The following is a 22,215-nucleotide window of genomic DNA, read 5'->3' on the forward strand; positions in this document are numbered from 1 at the left end:
CTCAAGTGCACTCTTTGCTAAGTCAAATCCCACAAATACATACATAGCATAGAAATCATAATTTCATATATCATAGTCATGATCATAGGTTTGAAATCATAGAGTAGCTCATCTTCATAACATACTTGTAATGTGAGAATTGTCCTTCATCATTACAATCATATTTGCATAATTCGTATCGTTAGGCCTTAGGTCACCACATAGGGCCCTCAGTCACATTTTTCATAACTTGCATGAAAATAATAATTTGAAACATACTTATAAGCAATGATCATAATTGAAATATATAATCATAATTCATACTTGGAATTTAGGGCAAAATATGAATGCATGATCATTTTATTTGAAAATCATGAAATTGATTTGAAATCATGCATGATCATAAACTTTATATCAGCCCATACATAATTCATATAGATAATATCCATTGAAAGTATAATTGAAAATACTCATAATTTACATCATGAACCCTAGAGATCAAAATAGGATAATTCATAGAAAAACTCTTCAATTTAATGCAATAACCATCAAGTTTAAGAGCATCTAAATACAAACCCCATCCTGATCTATAAGCCTAAAAGTAAAACCTTACGAGACTCCCAAAAAGAAGTCAGGCCACCAATTAACGCAATAAAAAGAAAGAAACGAAAATATCCAAAAACCTGGTATCATAAGCTTAAGAGCATCTAAATACAAATCTGAGTGTGAATACACAGTTTAAATCTCTGAATATAGAAAAGACTGTAAATGAAAGATGGACTAGAGGCGATCTGGATCTCGAGATCTCACCACTGATCTGATGATGATATATCTGCTAGAATCAACTACTGCGCTGGACACCCTAGGTAGTATCTACATTAAAAATGGACTCAAAAGTAGGGGTAAATATAATCCATGTGTACTTAGTAGGTTTAACTGACTGAGTATAAGGAATTAATAAAAAATGATAAAATAAACTAAGAAATTCTTCCATCTGCACGCAAAAAAGTCTCACTCTGGCTACGTTGACTCCAATTTATATAGAATGGTGCGATTAAGGTAAATACAAAAATACAGTTCAATATCACAATTAAACAAATAAGGCAAATACCACAGGTATCAATGCAATGCAATGCATTATAATGATGTAATTATTTGATGGTGCGGTGGGATCAAGGTTGTCGCACAACCTATCGCATACACCTGTCAAAATGTTCTACCAAGTAGGACCCATGGGGTCTCACAGACCATATACTTTGTCACAATCTCAAAGTATCAACTACCTCACCACCTAGCTTGTGGCCAAGGACTCATGATACTAATATCCCTTTCTCTCGCCACCTACTTGTGGTCAAGGGATCACAATGTATCCACTACTTTACCGTAAAAGTACCCCGGTCAGGGACTCAAGTTAGAAGGGTTTAAAGGTGTCAAGTTTTACTTCTCAAAAAGAATTTTCATAGTTCTCAACTCTCCAATGATCAATTATAACATGAATGAGGATGGATACATTCACAACATAAAAGACATGGAGGCAATATTAAACTCGACATGTAATACAAGGTTCAAAGTTCTCAAAACTTAACCTAAACATGATATTGAACCTCAATAGATAATAATGGAAAGGAAATACCTCAAATTAAGTGTTCACCCTTTTTTAAAAATATCTCAGTACTCAAATATGCTCAAAGCCCCCAACTCAACCCCTCAAGTGAGCATTATAAGTCAAATAGTCTCCTCACGCCTCTCTCAAAGGTAAATCATGAATCACATACTCTCAAAGCAGATAAGATAGCAAATAAGGCCCCCATATGGGCTACACAACACAAATAAGCCCCCACACGGGCATCTCAAAGTAATTAACAGTCCCAAATTATACTACAACCCTCATCTCAAAGTCTACAACAAAGAATTGACTAATTACCCCAACTCAGCCCCAAGAAGGATAGCCAAACCTACCTTAATTTTTGAAATTGCACTGGAACACTTCTACCAGATAGAAGATCCTTGAATTCAACATCCGAATTGAAAATCAAATATCAAGAATGAAACATAAATGTCACAAAGAGTCCAATGATACCCATATCAATAGGTTTCAAAACTGAGGGTAAAACAGTCCAAAAATTGATTAATTTTGAAAAGACCAAATCTGAAATTTTATTATCAAGTCACGTTCTACAAGTAATAAAGAACTCATGGTTGAAAAAACCATAAAAATAGAGTACTAAATGAGTTAGGAATCACCAATTTCCTTAAATTCGAATTAGGGATGAACCAAGAAGTTTTGGAGTTTGAAACTAAAATTTCGGAGTTAAAATCATCAAATAATTAATGGAAAAGGAAGGTTTTAGGTTAAAAATTACTTACCCAATGACTTTACTCGAAAACTTCTTCTCAAATCGCCTCTCAAAGCTCCAAAGACTCAACAATAGAGGATATGAGGGTTTTCCCCGAAGTCGAACACTGTTCAAGTCATTTTTACATATCATGATCATGATCACTAAACCTCGTGATCGCAAAGCACAAAGATATTACCCTTCCCGATCGCGAAGACCCCTTCTCGATTGTGAAGCATGACCCTTTGTGATCTCATGAGCTCTCATCGCGATCGCGATGAAGGAAATGTGCTGCACCAGAAAATCAGAATTTGCAATTTTTTCCAAGTCTAAAATTGCTCTCAGTTGGACCCTCGAAAATCTTTCAGAATCACGTATATACAAACCTTATATGCACTCCTACTAAATTCTATATTCTAAACTCAATAGAATTATTGGTATTTGAATTCAAGGTCTCCTTGACCCAGAACCCGCTAAGTTGCAACTAAACTAGTTTCGACACTCAAAATACCTTAAATACCCTTGAAACCTCTAATAATAACAAAAAAGTGATTTCTAACGTTAGAATCACCCTCCAAAACCATTGGAATCATCAGAAATCCAATACAAGTCTCCGAACTCGATTTGTTAACCAAAGTTAAACTAACTCATTTAAAACTAACTTTCCAACTTGAGACCTCAAATTCACATATCAACCCCAAATATGATTTCGACGACTCCTCTAGACCAATTTCCACATTTTGGAGCTAATAGAACTGACGAAATCCCTTGAGACCCATAACTCCAATTGGTACCAAAAATTACTTTTTCACCTCTTAACTTTATAAAACTCAATAATTTTCCCAATTTACTAAATATTAAGATTTTAACACATTCAACCACTAAAATAGAACAAATAACACTCGGAGGTACTAATAATAGGGGTAAAATATTAATTTTGCATAAATTTCCAAAAAATGACCCTCAAGGTCATGGTCATTATAGTAAGGCTGAACCAAAATATGGATTTTGTTCTTTCATGTGCCCATGATTGTGATAGATTGGTTGTGAATGGATTTAGACCCCATAATTGTGTTTTTGAGAATTCTTTTCTTACAAATCTACATATCTTACTAATTATAAATAGATTCATGCTTTTCTATGAATTAATTCCTTGAACTAATTTCTTCATGAGCTCTAATAGAATGTTGATGGATTTTGAATGCATATGCTTAAGGATTGAGGCTAGAGCCTTGAATATTTGAATGTATGAATGTGATTGTGATATAAGTATGATGATAGTGTTGATCACATTGATAGTCCTTTATATTTTTGTAATTGAACCTAATTGATTGGTTTCAACTGAATATTTTCATAAATGACTGTCTAAACTTCTCTTAAAATAGATGATTGAGAATGATTGGGAAATTAATTGGTTGAAAGGAATGAGTTGATAGAATTGATGAACTGATAAGAGTCCATTTGAGACATATTGATTTGATTTGATTGGATTGATTGTCTTATGATCTTTGAGTTTTAGGAGGAATATCGAACACTGAATTGGGTAAGAGTAAGTAATAACTCGAACCCAATAACTACTTTATCAAACATAGGAGATGATTAAACCTTTAAGTCGGATATTTCCTAATTTATTGTCATAACATGATAGGACTTGATTGGTTTTGGATCCATGAATGGTTGATTCATTCTTACCCTGGAAAAGTATTGAATGGATGTGGAAACAACGTCGTCTTGTTGTACTATCACTAGCTCATAAGTTATGGTTGTCGAATAAGAGAAACTCTCACATAGGTCTTAATAGTACTCTGATTGGATTGGATTATACCTGATTGGTCTCTGTCTAACTCTCATTCTTTTTTAGACTTAGAACATCTTGATTGAGCTATTCACCTTTCCGATGAGGTCCCTAAACTGATCCGATTCTACCTTTATGTATGTTTCATTATGCTATATTATATTCTCGTACATTTCATGTATTGACGTCCATTTGGGTCTGCATCATTTTATGATGTAGAGACAGATACTAGAGATCATCAATAGGTGCATCAATGAGGATCTATTCGTATTTAGTTGATTGGTGAGTCCTCCTACTTTCGGAGGATACCACATTTATCTTTCTAACTTTTCAGTTAGTTTTCTTTATTTGATTTAAGATAGCTATGAATCTGTCATTGACACCATTTTAGACAGTTGATAGAGGCTTCATAGACTGGATTGTTGATGTACTCGGTTGGATTTGTATTTTGGATAGTTTCATTCATACTAGTCTTGTTATTTTGATTGAAAAGATTGTTGGCCCTTGACCTTATCTTATGAGTAGTTTTTCTTAATGAGTTGAGTCTTTTGTTGTTAGAATATTGATGAATGATTGTGTGATTGGACCGGGTGGTTTGCTTGGGGACCAGCAATGACCTTCAAGTGCTGGCCACACCTAGGGTACCCTCTCGGGGCGTGACAATTTCTTTGAAGTTTCTATTTCCCACCTAAACAACAAGAAGGGGAGGAGGACCCCTATTAAGAAAAAAATTGATAGAAAAAATATCGCCAATCCTTGGGTCAATATTTTTCCTGAAGCTCTTTCATATCATATATTATTAAAAGTGGAAAGATTTTAGGTTCAAAGTTGGATTATGAAACTATTTTTCTAATTAAAAATACTTTTACTAACTTTTAAAATTAAATCAATAATGATAATTAAACTAAGCCAAATATATGGTTAGATGTTACAACTTATTATTTTCCACTTCTTAATGACTTCAATTATTTAACCTTTTAGCTACTACCATTAAACACATTTATTCACAATCTTTCATGTACACAATTTCTTCCTTTATAAATTGAATAGAAAATGTTAGTCCACTATACTTTGTGTTTCATCATCTTAAATTTCTTATGTAATGTAAATTTTTATTTATTGTTCATTTTTTTCATATTGATATATTTAAAAAGGTTCATGTATCCCACATAAGATTTATGAGTAGTAGTTTCATGTGTTAGATTATTTTGGAGTGACCAATGAGACACGATATCCTCTCATTCTTGGTATTTGCTTTATAATTTCCATGGGAAAGTTAGACATCATTAGTTAGGGGTATTGGAAGGACATTTTTGGGACTAAATTTGTCACTAAAGATCTGGAAAATGGCATTAATTAGACCCTTTTTGATGTTATTGAATATGAGGACTTTCTCAGTTATTTGATATATTTCAAAGGACAAGGGAGGAAAGCCATATTTTTGCGAGGGATAATGAAGGGGAAGGAAGAATAGAGGGGAGTGTTAATGTAATATCCCATACTAAAACAAGGTCACATATGTCATTTAGTTTTTTGTAATTAGAAAAAGAAATAAAAAAAGAAAGAAAGAAAGTAATTGGGCTAAAAGCCCAAAACAGAAAGGGGAGCAATGCTGCTACTAAGGAAAAAAGAAAAGAAAAGAAAAGAGTAGGGATTAGGGGTTGGGACATCAACGTGCAGCAACAAAATATAGGGAAAAAAAGAGCAATTTGAGTAGATAGAGATAGAGAAGAGAGAGAGGAAGTGAGAAGCAAGGGGTCATACACAGAAAGAGAAAAGGGTTCATCAGATTTTAACGGATTTGAGGTAAATCTTTTACTAACTGTACAACTTTATCTTGATCCTAGTAGACTTTCCTTGAGTGATTCTTAATCTAGGTTATCTATTTTGGGTGCTGCAATTGTACTACCAGAGGCAAATATTTAGACAGTAAGGTGTAATTTGGAGACAAAGGTAGATGAATAAGTTGCATAAATTGGATGAAGTTAGAGCCCGTTTGGATGTTCACTTTAAGCCATAAATTTCTTAAACTCAGTCAAAAATGAAAATTTAGGATTTTTAATTTTTTTTTCTAAGGGCTTACAGTCATTTTGTTTATTTTGTTTGATCATGGAAATTACTTTTATATTCCTTATATTTTAACTAAATTCTCAAACTACCCTTTTTATTTTTTTAACTCTAAAAGTCAAACACTTATTTTCAACGTAAGTACTTTTATCCAAACTCTTAACTGCTTATTTATAAAAATAACTTTCAACACTTCAAAGTTCTAAAAGCACTTCATACATAAAAGTGTTACTTTTTTTAAGCTCATCCAAACGGCTCTTAGGGGATTGTGCATCAGTGAAATTACTCGTGACTTGGATAATTATAATTTAACAAGTTGATGGAAAAATAGGAAGTCCAAAGGGGTTGGAAAAATCCTTATCTTAAGTATTAACCTTAATTAGAAAACTAACTCAAGATCGATATAATGTGATTATAGATTGATCGAAGGAAGTCATACAGATTGCTTGAGTGATGAGTTTTGTACTTCAACATGTGTACTATGAGTAGTAATCTTACCACAATTTGTATTTTCTAACTTTCATGATTTATACGTGATTTATAAAGTGAATATATTACCGTGTATTTTAATTTGCATGTGGGACAAGTCTTTTACTTGATATGATACCGAAATGGTTATTTGAGATGAACTTGCTTTTATAAGTCATGTTTATTGAAAACTGAGACATGATTACCATTATCAAATAGATTTCATATTTTCTTGAAAAATAGTATTGGGCATGTGTTTTTTGTTAAATTTTATATAATATAATTCGATAAGAACTCAAATGGCTTGTACTATTTTAGAAATGCTTCTACTATTTATAAAGAAAAAGTATAAATGGGAGTACACCCTAATGGATCCCGTAGCTAATGGCGAGTTCATTAAACCTGGTGCACCTTGTATTTACAGATTATCGATATAGCCCTCGCTAGTGGGAATGTAGAACTAGCATACCGTTACCGATATTCCTCGAGAAGGGATCTACTGATATAAATATTTGACTCCTTTAAGTTTTGATATGAAAGTGTTTTGCTGAGTTTATTACTATATGTTTACATTGATTTTGCTTACAGGAGACAAATATGATTAAATATTGTTATATTTTTTTTTCTTTCTGAAAAGGTTTTTATTTCATGATTTTGATTATCATACTAGCATGTTTCTGAGTTGTCTCTCATTAAAACAGTTGTGGTTAAATTTTATTAATCACTGAGTTAGCGTCTCACTCCCCACTAAATTTATACAGAGAACACGACTGACATTCGCAAGGAATTTTTTAACTAAAGCTAGCAAGTTGGCAAATCCATGGTGAGCCAACACTTGTTCGCGCGACATCAAGTTATTAATTGTTATGGACCTTTCTTGAACTCTTAGAGTTGCTCCATAGTCATTCCTTTATTTGAGTCATGAGTATTCTTTCATTATTATAGATGTGTGACTAGATTTAAACTTTCTTTCCATTTTTTGGAGATGAATTCGTATTATTGTGTGGCGAATAGATTTGATAATAGATATTATGTCTTGATTTGGAGATGTTATTTAGTTGTGTGCTGATTTCTGAGATAGAAAAAATTAGATAGGCCTAAAAACAGTGAAAACTCTGTCCGATTTTCTATAGATTTCCATCAAAGCTTTCTTTGGGATTCTTCCCCTTAGCACTGATCATGATCCTAAATTAGATCGTGACAAAGTTGATATCAGAGCTTAGGTTATTCAATGACTTATGGAGTACACGTTAGTAGTAGAATCACAGTAATGATTATGTTGCCAGCCATTTCTATAATTGTGATTCTATGAGAGTGTGATAGGATGTGTCAGCCTTTCTTTCGCATTCTGCCTAATGTATGCGATTAATAGGGCCAACTAGATGAATCTCACATTGTTTATCTTTCTATCACATGTCTTGTACTTATTCATCCTATAATAAGAATATTCCAAAGGCTCGAAGGAATCAAGAGCCACCTTATAAACACCCTCCTCTTCCAATTAAGGGAAGCTAACAAAAGTAGTTGGAAAGGTCAAGAAAGAGGTCTTATGCTACTGTGAGAGATTTTCGTGCACCTATGGGACATGTAATATATCTCTTTTCTGGAGAGAGCACTACTCTGCCACTTTAGCAACATGAGAGTGTTACCTGTTAAGAAACTTATGTTCCCGTATCCAGCCAGAGATATTAATGGATATAATGAATAGAGTTAGGCAACGAATAGAGCCCAAGACCAGCTTCAGGTAGCTACAAGAATTTAGATTTGTATTTTTTTAAGGTATACTTGAGAGTTTCTAAAGATGAAGCCTCCCAAGTTTGTAAGTTCTAACAACTCAAAGATCCTTAAAGGTTTTTGGTGAAGATTCTTGAGTGTTATGCTTAAAGTTTTACGAGCTCTAGCATGTTCCAACAAGAGTACTATAGATGTGGCAGCTTACAGATTAATGATCATGACAAAATACATGGTATGGTATTGTATTGTTCGGGATACCAATAGGAGAATACCATCGACTTAAGGAGATCTACTAAGTTATTATGGATTGTTTCTTTCTTGACAGTTGAAAATGTGCAACTTGATGAGGTGTTTAAGAACTTTATTCAAATGATGGATTGAACTGAAATATGACCCCATCCTGCTAATTATCTAATGAAATATTTTAAAGTGAGGGTTGGTTAGATTTTAAGCAACCCTACATATGAAGAATTTAACCTACTCTGAGGTAGTTGACATTCCTAAAAGATTGGAAATACATATGTGATAAGTGACCAATCAAATAGTCATTCGAGAAGGCCAAAAACTAAGAATTTTTTCCTATGAATCTAGTACGAGTCAAAGAGTTGGAAAATCTGAATGCTTAAGACATTGAGCAATACTTTTACTGATTGCTACTCCTGAGGAAAATATATATACTTTTTGCTGGACATGTATACAAGGATGGACAGGTTTGAGTTGAAAGAAGGAATAGCATAACTAATCAGATTGTATTTATATGGTTTAATTGATATGTCATTGCATATGAATGGATTATTTTCCTCCTAGAATAATATGAATTGTCATGAGAAGATATTTGTTTGAAACAACCAGTGAGCCCATTTGTTTTTCAAAAGAAGAAGAAAAAAAAGGGAATTACATAAACGAGTAATGTTTTAACCTTAATCATGGCACCTTAGCGATCTGTGAAGAAAATGTTATGCTTCTTATATATTATAAAGGAAATGGTATGATATCTTATCTATGGTAAGGAATGCAATAGATCATATATCTAACTGCAAAAACACCATTAGCGAGAGAATTAGATGATGTAATTCTTATGGATTTTTTACGAATCCCGTCTATATGGGAATATATTTTCGATAATGATTTGGCACAGACACCTAGCCCATATTGATACCTCCCTATCAAATGTCACCAATGGTGTTGAGAGAGTTATGATATACTTTACAAACCTATTAAAAAAGACTTTACATAACCCAATTGTACACAAATACCTTTGTGGAAGAAACAAAGGGGCCAGGTACTTGAAAATATATATTGACTCCTAAAAGTTGAATAATGTAATGTTGTGCAATAAGTAACGATTGCCTCGTATAAATGACTATTTGATCATTACATGAAGCCGCATAATTCTCAGGTATTGAATTTTTTTTGGTTGGTTATCATAAGCCCAAAATCAAGGGATAATATTTTAAGATAGCGTCCATCATATTTGCTGACTACTTCGTGATTTTGAGAAGCTTTTCAAGAAATATTGGATACACAAATAGATCTTAGTACGACATTTCATCCGTAGACAGACGGCGTACTGTATAAATCTTAAAGGATATGTTGAGAGCTTGCATTCTTACTTTTGGAGGTAGTTGGAATGCTTAGTTGTCTTCGCTGAATTTACCTACAACAATAGATTTCAGTCAAGTATTAGGATGGCACCATATAAAGCTTTGTATTGTAGGCTATGTCCTTCTCCTATAGGGTGGTTCGAAGTTTGAGAGGCTAACGGTTTGGGACCATACTTGGCACAAGAAGCTATGTGCAAGGTCCAGATGATTTGACATAGATTGCTCACAACTCAAAATAGACAAAAGTCTTATGCAGATAAGAAGAGAAGAGATTTAGTGTTCACAATTCGGGACAAAGTTTTTCTATGAGTTTCCATTATGAAAAATATGATGCGATTTGGGAAAAGAGGTAAGTTTAAGCTCGAGATATGTAGGACCACATGAGATACTTGATTGGATAGGAAAAGTGGTGTATTGTTTGGCACTTCCTCATGAGATGTCTTTCATTCACCCAGTGTTCCATGTTTCTATGTTAAATAAATATATATCAGACTCGTCTCACGTGCTTGAAGAATTGACTATACAGAATGATGAGAACTTAACGTATGAAAAGAAATCAATGGCTATTGTTGACAAACAAGTAAGAAGGCTACATGCAAAGGAAATTGTGTCCATGAAAGTCATGTGAAGAAACCACATGCTTGAAGAAGCTACCTGGAAGTCGAAAAATGATATGTGAGTCAAGTATCCTCATTTGCTTCAGTCTGAAGGTACATACTTATTTTAAATTCGGGGACCGAATTTCATAAGATGGGGAGAATGTAGTATCCCATACTAAAATAAGGTCACATATGTCATTTAGTTTTTTTTTAGGAAAAATTAAGCATATGCCCCATAAAAGCAAATCAATTACAAACATATACCCATTTACATTTATGCCCCTAACTAATTACAATAAATACCCATTTCCTTGTAGCTTTAGCTATTTAGCTCATTTTCAATTCATTTGTTTTTTATTTCTCTACTTCTTTTTTCTTTTTATGTTTCTTTGTTCATTTAAATTTTTTTAACATTATTTTATTCATGATTTCTTTTCACATCATAATCTGATTTATACACATTTATTTCATATACTTGCTTTTTTTTCTTTTTCTCATTTATTTCTTTATACATTCATTTTTTCTCAACTTCTTTTCTTCTCGTTTCTTTTTTTATTTTTAATACATTTTTGTTCCTTTATTTTTTTCAAATTATTTTATTCTTTGTTTTCTTTTTACACCATAATCTAATGCATACTTAATTTTTATTTTATATACTCCTTTTCTTCTTTTTATTTTTTTCTTTTTCCTCATATATTTCTTTATTCGTTTATTTCTCTATTTCTTTTTTTTCCTACTTTTATTTTTCTCCTTTTTCCCTTTTTTGTAATTTATTAGTTCCTTTTATTTTTTATTTTTAATATATTTTTTCTTTATTTTTTAATTTTTTATTATATATTCCTTTTCTTTTCTTCTTTTTTCCTGATTATTTCTTTATTCTTTATTGTTTTTCTTTCTTTTTCATTCATTTTTTTTCTCAAATCATAATATTCTTTATTTTTTTCAGCACAATTAATTTCATTTTTTGGTTATTATATATTTTATTTTTTATTTTTTCTTTCAGTTAATTTTCTTTTTCTTTTTTATTTCTAAATTTTATTTAGCGACACCTCCATGATACCATCATATGATGACATGTATTATTAAGGATTGTTTCATATAATCAGTAAAACTCCTCAATTACATGTATGATACCACTAGAGTATGTGAATATATTGTTGTGGTAGCACTAATGTTTTTTTCCTCCATTCATTTATAATATTACTCATTGATTAATGATACCACGAAAGTATATACATATATTGTTATGGTATCATTAAGGTTTTCTACACTTCATTCATGTACAATCAAATCATTCCTCAATGATGCCAATACAGTCCTTCAAGGGAGAACTCATATTTCTCAATGATACCATCACAACATATCATATACTGATATAGTATCATTAAGGACTATTTCATATATTGATAACACTCCTTAGATCATGTATGATACCATCACAGAATATGAATATAATATTGTAGTAGCACTAATGCTTCATTCATTCATAAAACTACCCACTCATTAATGATATAATATACTGTTATGGTATCATTAAGGTTTCTTACATTCATTAATGTACAACCAACTCATTCCTCAATGATACCAATATATTATATATAATAATATGGTATTATTGATTAATGAGAAGTCCTTTAAGGGAGGAACTCATAATTTCTCAATGATACCATCACAATATATTATATACCGACATGGTATCATTAATGACTATTTCATATATTGGTAACACTCCTCAAATCATGTGTGATATCATCACAGTATATGAATATATTGTTGTGGTAGCACTAAGATTTCCTTCCTTCATTCATTTACAAAACTGCACATTCATTAATGATACCGTAACAATATATTGGAATCATTAAGGTTTCCTACAAACATTCATGTACAATTAACTCATTTCTTGATGATACTATATAGAATGATACCATCACAACATACACATACTGACATGGTATCATTAAGGATTGTTTTCATATATTCATATACTACAAATGTATCATTAAGGTTTTCTATAACTATTCATCTACAACCAACTCATTTCTCAATGATACCATCACAACATATCATATACTAGCATGGTATCATTAAGCACGAAAACCAAAGAATTCAGATACCGAATATTGTAGGAGGAAAAGTGCAGCGACGATGGTCACATAATTCTATATTTTTTTTAAAAAAATATTAATTGTTGTATGTAGTTTATGCAGACCCAAAATCACATGATTCTGTATTTTCTTATTTATTTATTTATTATTGTAGTCTAGTTATTTAGTTAATTATTTTATTTTTATTAATCTGAAAGTAGTTAGTTAGTATTTTAAATTTTTGTATTTATTTATTTTTCTTTAAAAGGAAAAAAATATAAAAAGAAAGAAAAAATAAATAAATAAAAAAGATAAACTAACAAAAAAAGTAAAAAAAGAAGAAAGAAACAAACAAATAATAAAAATATTATCAAATGATATCTCTAATAAAGGATAAAATGAAAAAAATATTATTATTAATAACTTTTTATTGTAGTATAATTATTTGACTTCTAAAATATTTTTATTAGTCAAAAAATAATTATCTACTATATATATTCTTATATTTAAATAAAAGAAAAGAAACAAAACTAAAGGATGTGGTGTAGTGGATGGGGCTGCTTCTCCCTGAACCAGAGATCTCGGATTTGAGCTCTGAATATGGAATAATCCTTGTTATGGAGTGCTTCCCCCCGAATGGGGACCTACACGACGCGAATCCAAATATAATTGGACTCCAATGTGGGTACTGGATATCCTATGGGAAACCAAAAAAAAAGGTCTCAAAATATGATATTGCATTTAATGCTACAAAAGGTTTTAAAATATGACATTGCAATTAATGCTATGTGTTAAAAAAGGTGTATCTCGGGTATTTATTTTGGAGCAAAGGGTATTTTCTGAAATTATTGGGAAGGGACAACTTTGCATAATTACTTTCAGTTTTGGTCTATTTTGTGTATTTTTTTACTTTTTTTATTAGAAAAAAGAAATAAAAAAGAAAGAAAGAAAGTAATTGGGCTAAAAGCCCAAAATAGAAAAGGCAGTAATGCTGCTACAAAGGAAAAAAGAAATGAAAAGAGCAGAGATTAGGTGTAACACCCCAAATATGTCTACACCAAAACTCGAACCATTCTTCATATGTGTATAGGATCAAACTCGATGACTTCTTGTTGTATATATGAGTTAGGATCAATTCCTAAGTATTTGAACTGTATTAGATGTGTTTTAGGGTCATAACAGATCTCTAACACCAAGCCAAGTCCAAAAAATTTCCATCGGCTAAGTTTTCGTATGAGTCTGAAATAGGGTCAAAATTCAAACGCAAATATCTCCTATTCTATAACTAATTAGGTGTTCCATGACTATCACATTAAAGGTCTTTGAGTCCTTTTTCCAAAGCCACCAAGTTGCCTCATTCCAAGTTCGGAATAAAAAGTTATGATCATTTTACTATAAACTATCACTGTAGAGATTTCAGGCCTGGCGCTAGAGTGGCGCCCGGCGCCACTATAGCGCTCAAAACTAGCTGCAGTAGTTTGGCCTTTGGTTTGGCGCGCCACTATAGAGCCTGCAGAGTTTTGAGCCCGTTTTCCAAATTTTGAGGGGCATTTTAGTCTTTTTCTGTGTTTAACCCAAAATGAGGTCGTTTTAAAGGTATATTTCACCTATCTAAGAGACCCCTAAGTCTTTCTACACTCATTCACTCTCACTCACACTCTAAGAACAAAAAAATCCTAACCTCTCAAGTTCCTCTCAATCTTTCTTCCTCCATCTCCATGAAAGATTCTAGGATTTCACTCCAAGAAGATCAAGCTTTCATTTTTTTTCAAGTTTTTCATTCAAGAGTTGACTCCTCAAGGTATGTGGGTTTTCATCCATGGGTTATTCCACCCATGGAGCCCAAATGCTTTCTCAACTTAGTATTTTAATTTTAAATGATGAAATCTTATGGGATTTTACATGATGGTTCCAAATATATAGATTATGGTATATTTTAAGTTTATTTACTCCTATTGATATATATGTATATTGACTCTTAATTTCAAGTGATGAGTTTTTATGGATTTTTATACTACGATTCCAAATGCATAGATTCTTGAATATTTGAAGTTTATTTACCTATATTGACTTATGTTGATTCTTATTTAAATAAAATGGATGTTTTATCAAGATTCTTATATGAAGGTTTGAAAGGTAGTTTTAAAGTGCATATGATGGGTTGTTTTGTTTTTAAGATGTTTGATTTGATGCATTTATATCACTCTCATGCATACAAGTACTCTTTAAATGTATTTGAAGGTCTTTATGAAATGAACCCACCTAGGTTCTTATGACAAAGCAAAGTTGAAATGAAGTTTGACTCCAAAGGAATGTTATGAAGTAAATGCTTATGAAGGGGAGTCTTTATGAAATGATTGATTGATGAAAGGGCTTCTTAGCCAAAGTAAGGTTTCAATGTGAAAAGGACAATTCTCACATTGAATCAAATGAAATGTTTAAGGTTATGATATGACATGTATGACATCCCTATAAGCTGTCAATACTTTTGAACATTTTTCCAAAATGGAAGGTTCGATTAGCATGGTACCCGGAATACCATCACTGATTGTAGACCTAATTTTCTTATAAATCAAGATTCATTCGTAGAACGGTAAATAGGGCATGGTAGTCATGATGATATTATAAACCAAAGTTTTTAATGAGCTATTCCACCGATGATGATTTGATGTCTAAAGTTATACAATGCTTATGTTATTATGATATATAAATGTTATTCCGTGGGATTGACCTAGCACCGAATGTATCATGTAGATGGCGACTCGACCTAAGGAGTCCTTAAGTAAAGTCTCATGTTGCATTAACTATGTGCCACCATAGGAGCCCTTGTCGGCTAAACTTTTGTAGCCACCAAATGTTAAATAATTGAATGTAAACTGAATGAAGTTCTACCCGACAAGTAGTCTCCACTTTCCAACGTAGGGGGTTGTGTTGAATTCCATATAATCGCTCGCATGGTCTTAAATGTCGGTTATGGTCACTTCCCCACAAAATGACTGTTTTAAGGCTTCATATGATGATGTCTAATGCATGCATTCACTTATGCATATTGCTTACTCATGTCTCTCTTATGTTCTTCATTTCATAGCATACTCACATACTTAGTACATTCAAAGTACTAACGCATAATTGGGCCTACATGATATCACCATGTAGGGACCGACGTCGCTCCTCGACCTTCACGTGGCTAGCTCGGATTAGGTTGAACATTGTTTATGGTGAGTTCCCATGTTTTGGGAACAACATCCTTTTTTTTCTAAGCTTATGTTATGTAGAACATTAAGACTTTTATTAAGACAATTCTTGATACTTATTTGGAGGGTGAGCTAGGGACATGTCTTAGCTCCTGCCAAGTTTTTAATGTAGAAGGTATGGTTGGACATAGAAAAAGATGTTATGTTCTTATTAAATGTGAAGCCCCTTAATACCTACATCCCTTTTTTTTCGCTTGATTTGTTTATCATTACCAATGAAATGATTAATGAATGCTAAGAGGCTTGGGTGAGGTACTTCCGGGTGTCTCATTCGCTGTGCATGTCTAGGCCCTAGACTTGGGTCGTGACAAGCTCAATTGGTGAAAGGAGATCCCCTAAGGTGGTATGTAAAGGAGCCAGAGGTTCCGGGTTCGATACCCCGTAGCACTGCAGCGTGAAGAGGGACTAAGGTGCGAATTAGCTGACCCTGGTATAGACAATACCCGAATATATGGGCCCAAAGAGGGGGTCGTCACATTAGGGGTTGGGACATCAACGTGCAATAAAAAAATATAAAAAAAGAGAGCAATTTGAATATATAGATATAGAGAAGAAAGAGAGGAAGTGAGAAGCAAGGGGTCATACACAGAAAGAGAAAAGGGTTCCTTTTCATGGATTTGACGTAAATCTTTTACTTCCTGTACAAGTTTACCTTGATCCTAGTAGCTTTACCATGAGTGATTTTTAATCTAGGTTATCTATTTTGGGTGCTGCAATTGTACTACCAGAGGTAGTGATTTAGATAGTAAGGTGTAATTTGGAGACAAAGGTAGATGAATAAGTTGCATAAATTGGATGAAGTTAGCGGATTGTGCATCATTGAAATTACTCATGACTCGGATAATTGTAATTTAGCAAGTCGATGGACAAATAGGAAGTCCAAAAGGGTTGGAAAAATCTTTTATCTTAAGTATTAGCCTTAATGAGGAAACTAACTCGAGATCGATATAATGTGATTATAGATTGATCGAAGGAAGTCATACAGATTGCTTGAGTGATGAGTTTTGTACTTCAACATGTGTACTATGAGTAGTAATCTTACCACAATTTGTATTTTCTAACTTTCATGATTTATACGTGATTTATAAAGTGAATATATTACCGTGTATTTTAATTTGCATGTGGGACAAGTCTTTTACTTGATATGATACCGAAATTGTTATTTGAGATGAACTTGCTTTTATGAGACATGTTTATTTAGAACTGAGACATGATTACCATTATCGAAAGGATTTAACATTTTCTTGAAAAGTAGTATTTGACATGTGTTTTTCTTTAAAGTTTGTATAATATGATTCGATAAGAACTTAAATACCTTGTACAATTTTGGAAATGCTTCTACTGTTTATAAAGAAAAAGTATATGTGGGAGTAGATCTTGATGGATCCCGTAGATAACGACGGGTTTGCTAGACCTGGTGCACCTTGTATTTACAGATTATCGATATAGCCCTTGCTATTGGGAAGGTAGAACTAGCATACCATTATCGATATCCCTCGAGAAGGGATCTATTGATATGAATATTTGACTCCTTTATGAGGGGCCACACCGATTACATGATTCATCCTTAGAAACTTCCCAAATATAAGATTTGATATGAAAATGTTTTGCTAAGTTTATTACTATATGTTTACATTGATTTTACTTACAAGAGACAAATAAGATTGAATAGTTATCATTTTTTTTGTTCAGAAAAAGGAATTTATTTCATGATTTTGATTATCATACTAGCATGTTTTCTGACTTGTCTCTCATTAAAATAGTCGTGGTTAAGTGTTATTACTCATTGAGTTAGCATCTCACTCCCTGCTAAATTTTTACGGAGAGCACAAGTGACATTGGCGAGGAATTTGTTAACTAAAACTAGCAAGTTGGCAAATCCATGGTGAGCCAGCACTTGTTCGCGCGACATCAAGTTATTCATTGTTATGGACCTTTCTTGAACTCTTAGTGTTGCTCCATAGTCATTCCTTTATTTGAGTAATGAGTATTCTTTCATTATTATAGACGTGTGACTAGTTTTATACCTTCTTTCCATTTTTTGGAGATGAATTCGTATTCATCTCATATTATTGTATGGCGAATAGATTGATAATAGATATTATATCTTGATTTGGAGATGTTATTTAGTTGTATTGCTGATTTCTGAGACAGGAAAAATTGGATAGGCCCAAAAACAGAGAAAACTCTGTCTGATTTTCCATAGATTTTCATCAAGGCTTGCTTTGGGATTCTCCCCCTTAGCGCCGATCGTGATCATAAATTGGGTCGTGACAGTTAATGTGATACGGTTTTCGAGAAACACATAGGATGACATGTGTATTTTATTATTTTTAACGTTAATTCATTTGATATTACAAATGTTTTCTCTTTTAACTTTCATTATTTATTTCATTCCTAATTTATTTCACTTTTTATAAATTTACGATCATTATTTTTTTTATGTTTGTGTGATTCTGATAAATTAATAGTACTTGTAATGTTGGATAGAGATTCTTATTGCATTGTCCAATTATTCATGTATACACATTTTCATCATTAGTTTGTTATTTTATCAGTTCAATTATGTTATTTAACTCTTTAGACATAATAAAGTAACAAATTTTGCATACCATACGATGTTATTATTGCTTCAAGCAAAGATTTCATGGATTTTTTACTATATAATTATTGAATGTTGTTTTTTTATAATATGTTATTATTACTATAAATTACATTTATAGTACTTCATTACTCATTAATATTTTATTTTTTTTAATTTTCGACATCTGATATAAACATGTAATGATACTTCGTACTTATAAATAAAGTTTTTCTAAAGCTATTTAATATAATTATTTTTTGTCAAATTTCTTAAGTTACATTAACTCGAGGGATAAACTTGATAGGACACAGTAAAATCAAGGTACTTTCTTATTATCACCAAGAGTTGAGTCTTTATAAATTTTATATAGTTTGTTGCACGTTCCCAAAACTAATTGCATTGATAAAATGCAATGGCAACAAGCCCTTCAGGTCTTTTTCTCATTCAATTAGGAGGATAGTTAATTTTATTTACTTTTCGTTTTTAGTGTCGTCTGCAGAGGTGACAAATGCACTAGTTGCATTGAATATGAATGAATCAAAATGAACGAACTGAGTTAATAAATGATAGCTGCTGAAAGTTGCTTGAGTTAATGATGGGCTAAATTGCATAACCCAATCCGCCTGATTCATACTAAGTTCTAATGACTTTTTTTAGTATCTAATAAAATTATTACTTTTTATAATCAAATAAAATAAATGTGTTTTTTGAAAATATTTTGATAAATTTCTCGTTAATCACTATCAGCTCAATTTTTGATGTTTTGGATTGAAATTATTTGAGCTAATAAATGATGTTTGCCAGCCGTAAGTGACTGCATTCTCTTGATACTTTGTCTCGCATTGACACAAGTTTCCAATTTATTGTGTATTAATGGGTGGAAACTTTAACTGTCATTTACTTTTTCTACTTTTAAGCATATGGATTGAGTCAGGCTATATTTTTGTACGTCTAGGTATTTGAGATGTTAAAGAAGCAACCTTTTTAACAACCAAAAGAAGGTACTTACATGAGGCTCCTTGTTCTTCTTGGAAGATGTGGGCAACCAGAACAGGCTCAACAGCTTTTTGATTCAATGATTGAAGAGGGACTGGAACCCACTTCAGAACTCTATATGGCCTTTATTGGTCCTTATAGTAGAAGCAACATACTTGATAAAGCATTTTCTCTTCTTCATGCCACGATTGAGCTACCTCATTGTCAGCCAGATGTTTACACCTACAGTGTATTAATCAAGGCATGTGTGGACGCTAGCTAGCCGATTTGATTTGGTTGAATCACTTTATGAACAAATGGCTGATCGTTCCATAGTTCCTAACACTGTCACCCAAAATATTGTCTTGAGTGGTTATGGTGGAGCAGGCAAGTATGCACAAATGGAGAAAGTGCTTTTAGGGATGCTAGAGAGTGCTGACAGCAAACCTGATGTATGGACTATGAACACTATCCTGAGCATATTTGGCAACAAGGGGCTGATTGAAAAGATGAGAGATGGTATGAAAAATTCCGTAATTTTGGGATTGAGCCAGAAACGCGGACATTTAATATCCTCATTGGTGCTTATGGGAAGAAAACGATGTATGATAAAATGTCATCTGTAATGGAGTACATGCGTAAACTCTCATTTCCATGGACAACATCAACATACAATAATGTCATTGACATACAATAATGTCATTGAGACGTTCTCAGATGCAGGTGATGCAAAGCATATGGAATACACATTTGATCAAATGCGTGCAAAAGGGATGAAAGCTGACACCAAGACCTTTTGCTATCTCGTCAGAGGATATGCCAATGCAGGCTTTTTTCATAAGGTGATCAACACTGTCCAGTTAGCTGGGAAATTGGAGATCCCTGAAAACACTTCCTTATTCAATTATGTTATTTATGTGTGTGCAAAGGCCGAGGACATAATGGAGATGGAGAGGGTTTTCAAGCGAATGAAAGATAAGCAATGACTACCTGATCTCATGACTAACTCTACTATGATTGTTGCATACGAGAAAGAAGGCATGACAGACAAAGTTTATGATTTTGAACAAGAAAAGCTCATGATTCTTGCCATTCGCTCCAATGATCGCTACAATGATGTGGAAAAGCTAGAGCTGCTGCCTATTTGAGAGCTAAGTATGCAATATCTCTGAACAATGATCCAAGCTACATCTTTTGTTTGTTTTATAAATAACTTAGTGCCTAGATCATCTAGCTGTTTTTCTGAAACTAATAATTGTCCACTGTCATTGAGTTTATGAAGTTAAGAGGTGACCCAGGTATGACTAAATACTTATTACTGATGATTATTTCTGGTATACATCAAATTGAAATGAAGATTTTGTTTTCTGTTTATATTATTGGTTTCTAACTTTTGGCATCAGGACCGTCCTTTTCTCCCGATACTGAACTGTTATGTGAAAAAACTTTTTATAAGTTCAAGCAGGTTGTGCTCTGCTCTCCCTGTACTTCAAGTTTCTGGGGCCTTTTACTATGTTTAATGTAATGGATTTCTTGGTAAGTAGTTCTCTCTTTGTTATCATTTATTAGCTTATGTTTTTTTGGGGTGAGAGTATTGTTTGGGTTGCAAAAAGCAACTGAAATTCATTAGCTACAAGAAAACCGTCCACTGGAACATGGAAGATTCACCTCCTCCCCCGAAAATAAACTAACATGGAAGATACATCTTCTAAAAAATAACATGGAGGAGACACCTTCTCCCAGGGAGAAGAAATTCCCTCTGAGTAGTGTAACAGCTGCGAGACGCATTGTAAAGTTCTCCTTTGAGGCTAAACAACTATTGTTTGAAGTTAATAGAAGTTTGAGGGAAACATGTGTACCTTCTTTGAAATTGGTTCCTAACACGTTCTTATTTTTTGATTTTAATTGTTAAGAAATGGACCTTCGATTTAACTCAAGCCAAAAACTGGCTCATGATGTGGGAATTTCGGAAGACCATATAAGGAAACCAACTACCCATCACACAACTGATGTGAAATTTCTAGTTTCCCCTGCACATCCAAGACTGGATATCTAGAGCGTGCTCAATATAATATGAGACCCTAAATCGGGTAAACCAATAATTGAGATGGGGACTGACTTCGATACCATGTTAAGAAGAGATCTTGGATCTAACTCAATTGCAAAAGCTAGCTCTATATACCGTGCTGAAATGTGTGGCCATCTCATTTTACAGTTTGATATGTTAGAGAGCACACTTTTATTTACTTAATTATATCTACAATTGAGTTTTTTATAAGAAGGATTCTATGGAAGATGAGTAGGGAGGGGGATTTTGGGATGAAGATCACATGGGAGAGAGGAGGGGAGAAAGTATGAAAAATAAGAAGAAATTTAGCTGAAAAAGAGGTTTTACGCCCTCAAAATCAACGTGATACATATGGGTTTGCGACATCAGCATCTTGTATACACAAGCCACACTTTTGTCAATCAAAGGTGTTCAACTGGTCATGGCTGAAGATGAAATGTCTAACTGATGTATCATGCCAACTTTAATGGACTATTTAGATATTTCGCCTAGAACCTATGTAAAACTTAATAATTCACTTAATATTTGAGAGAAAACATTTAAAGTATGTCGTTAGATTAATTCTACTTTAAGATCTGAGGGTCTTCCTTTTTCCTTCCATACTAGAATTTCCTCGAAAGAAATAAAGTGATCGCTAGGAAATGCACTATCCTACGTCATCAGAAATG

At 32.8% G+C, this 22,215-nt stretch overlaps 1 pseudogene; it reads left to right on the plus strand.

Moving 5' to 3' along the window:
- LOC129884214 (pentatricopeptide repeat-containing protein At3g06430, chloroplastic-like) overlaps positions 1–20,855 on the plus strand; it is a 41,138-nt pseudogene extending 20,283 nt beyond the window's left edge.
- The last annotated feature ends 1,360 nt before the right edge of the window (positions 20,856–22,215 follow it).

Source organism: Solanum dulcamara, chromosome 4 (assembly GCF_947179165.1).
Source record: "Solanum dulcamara chromosome 4, daSolDulc1.2, whole genome shotgun sequence".
NCBI lineage: Eukaryota > Viridiplantae > Streptophyta > Magnoliopsida > Solanales > Solanaceae > Solanum > Solanum dulcamara.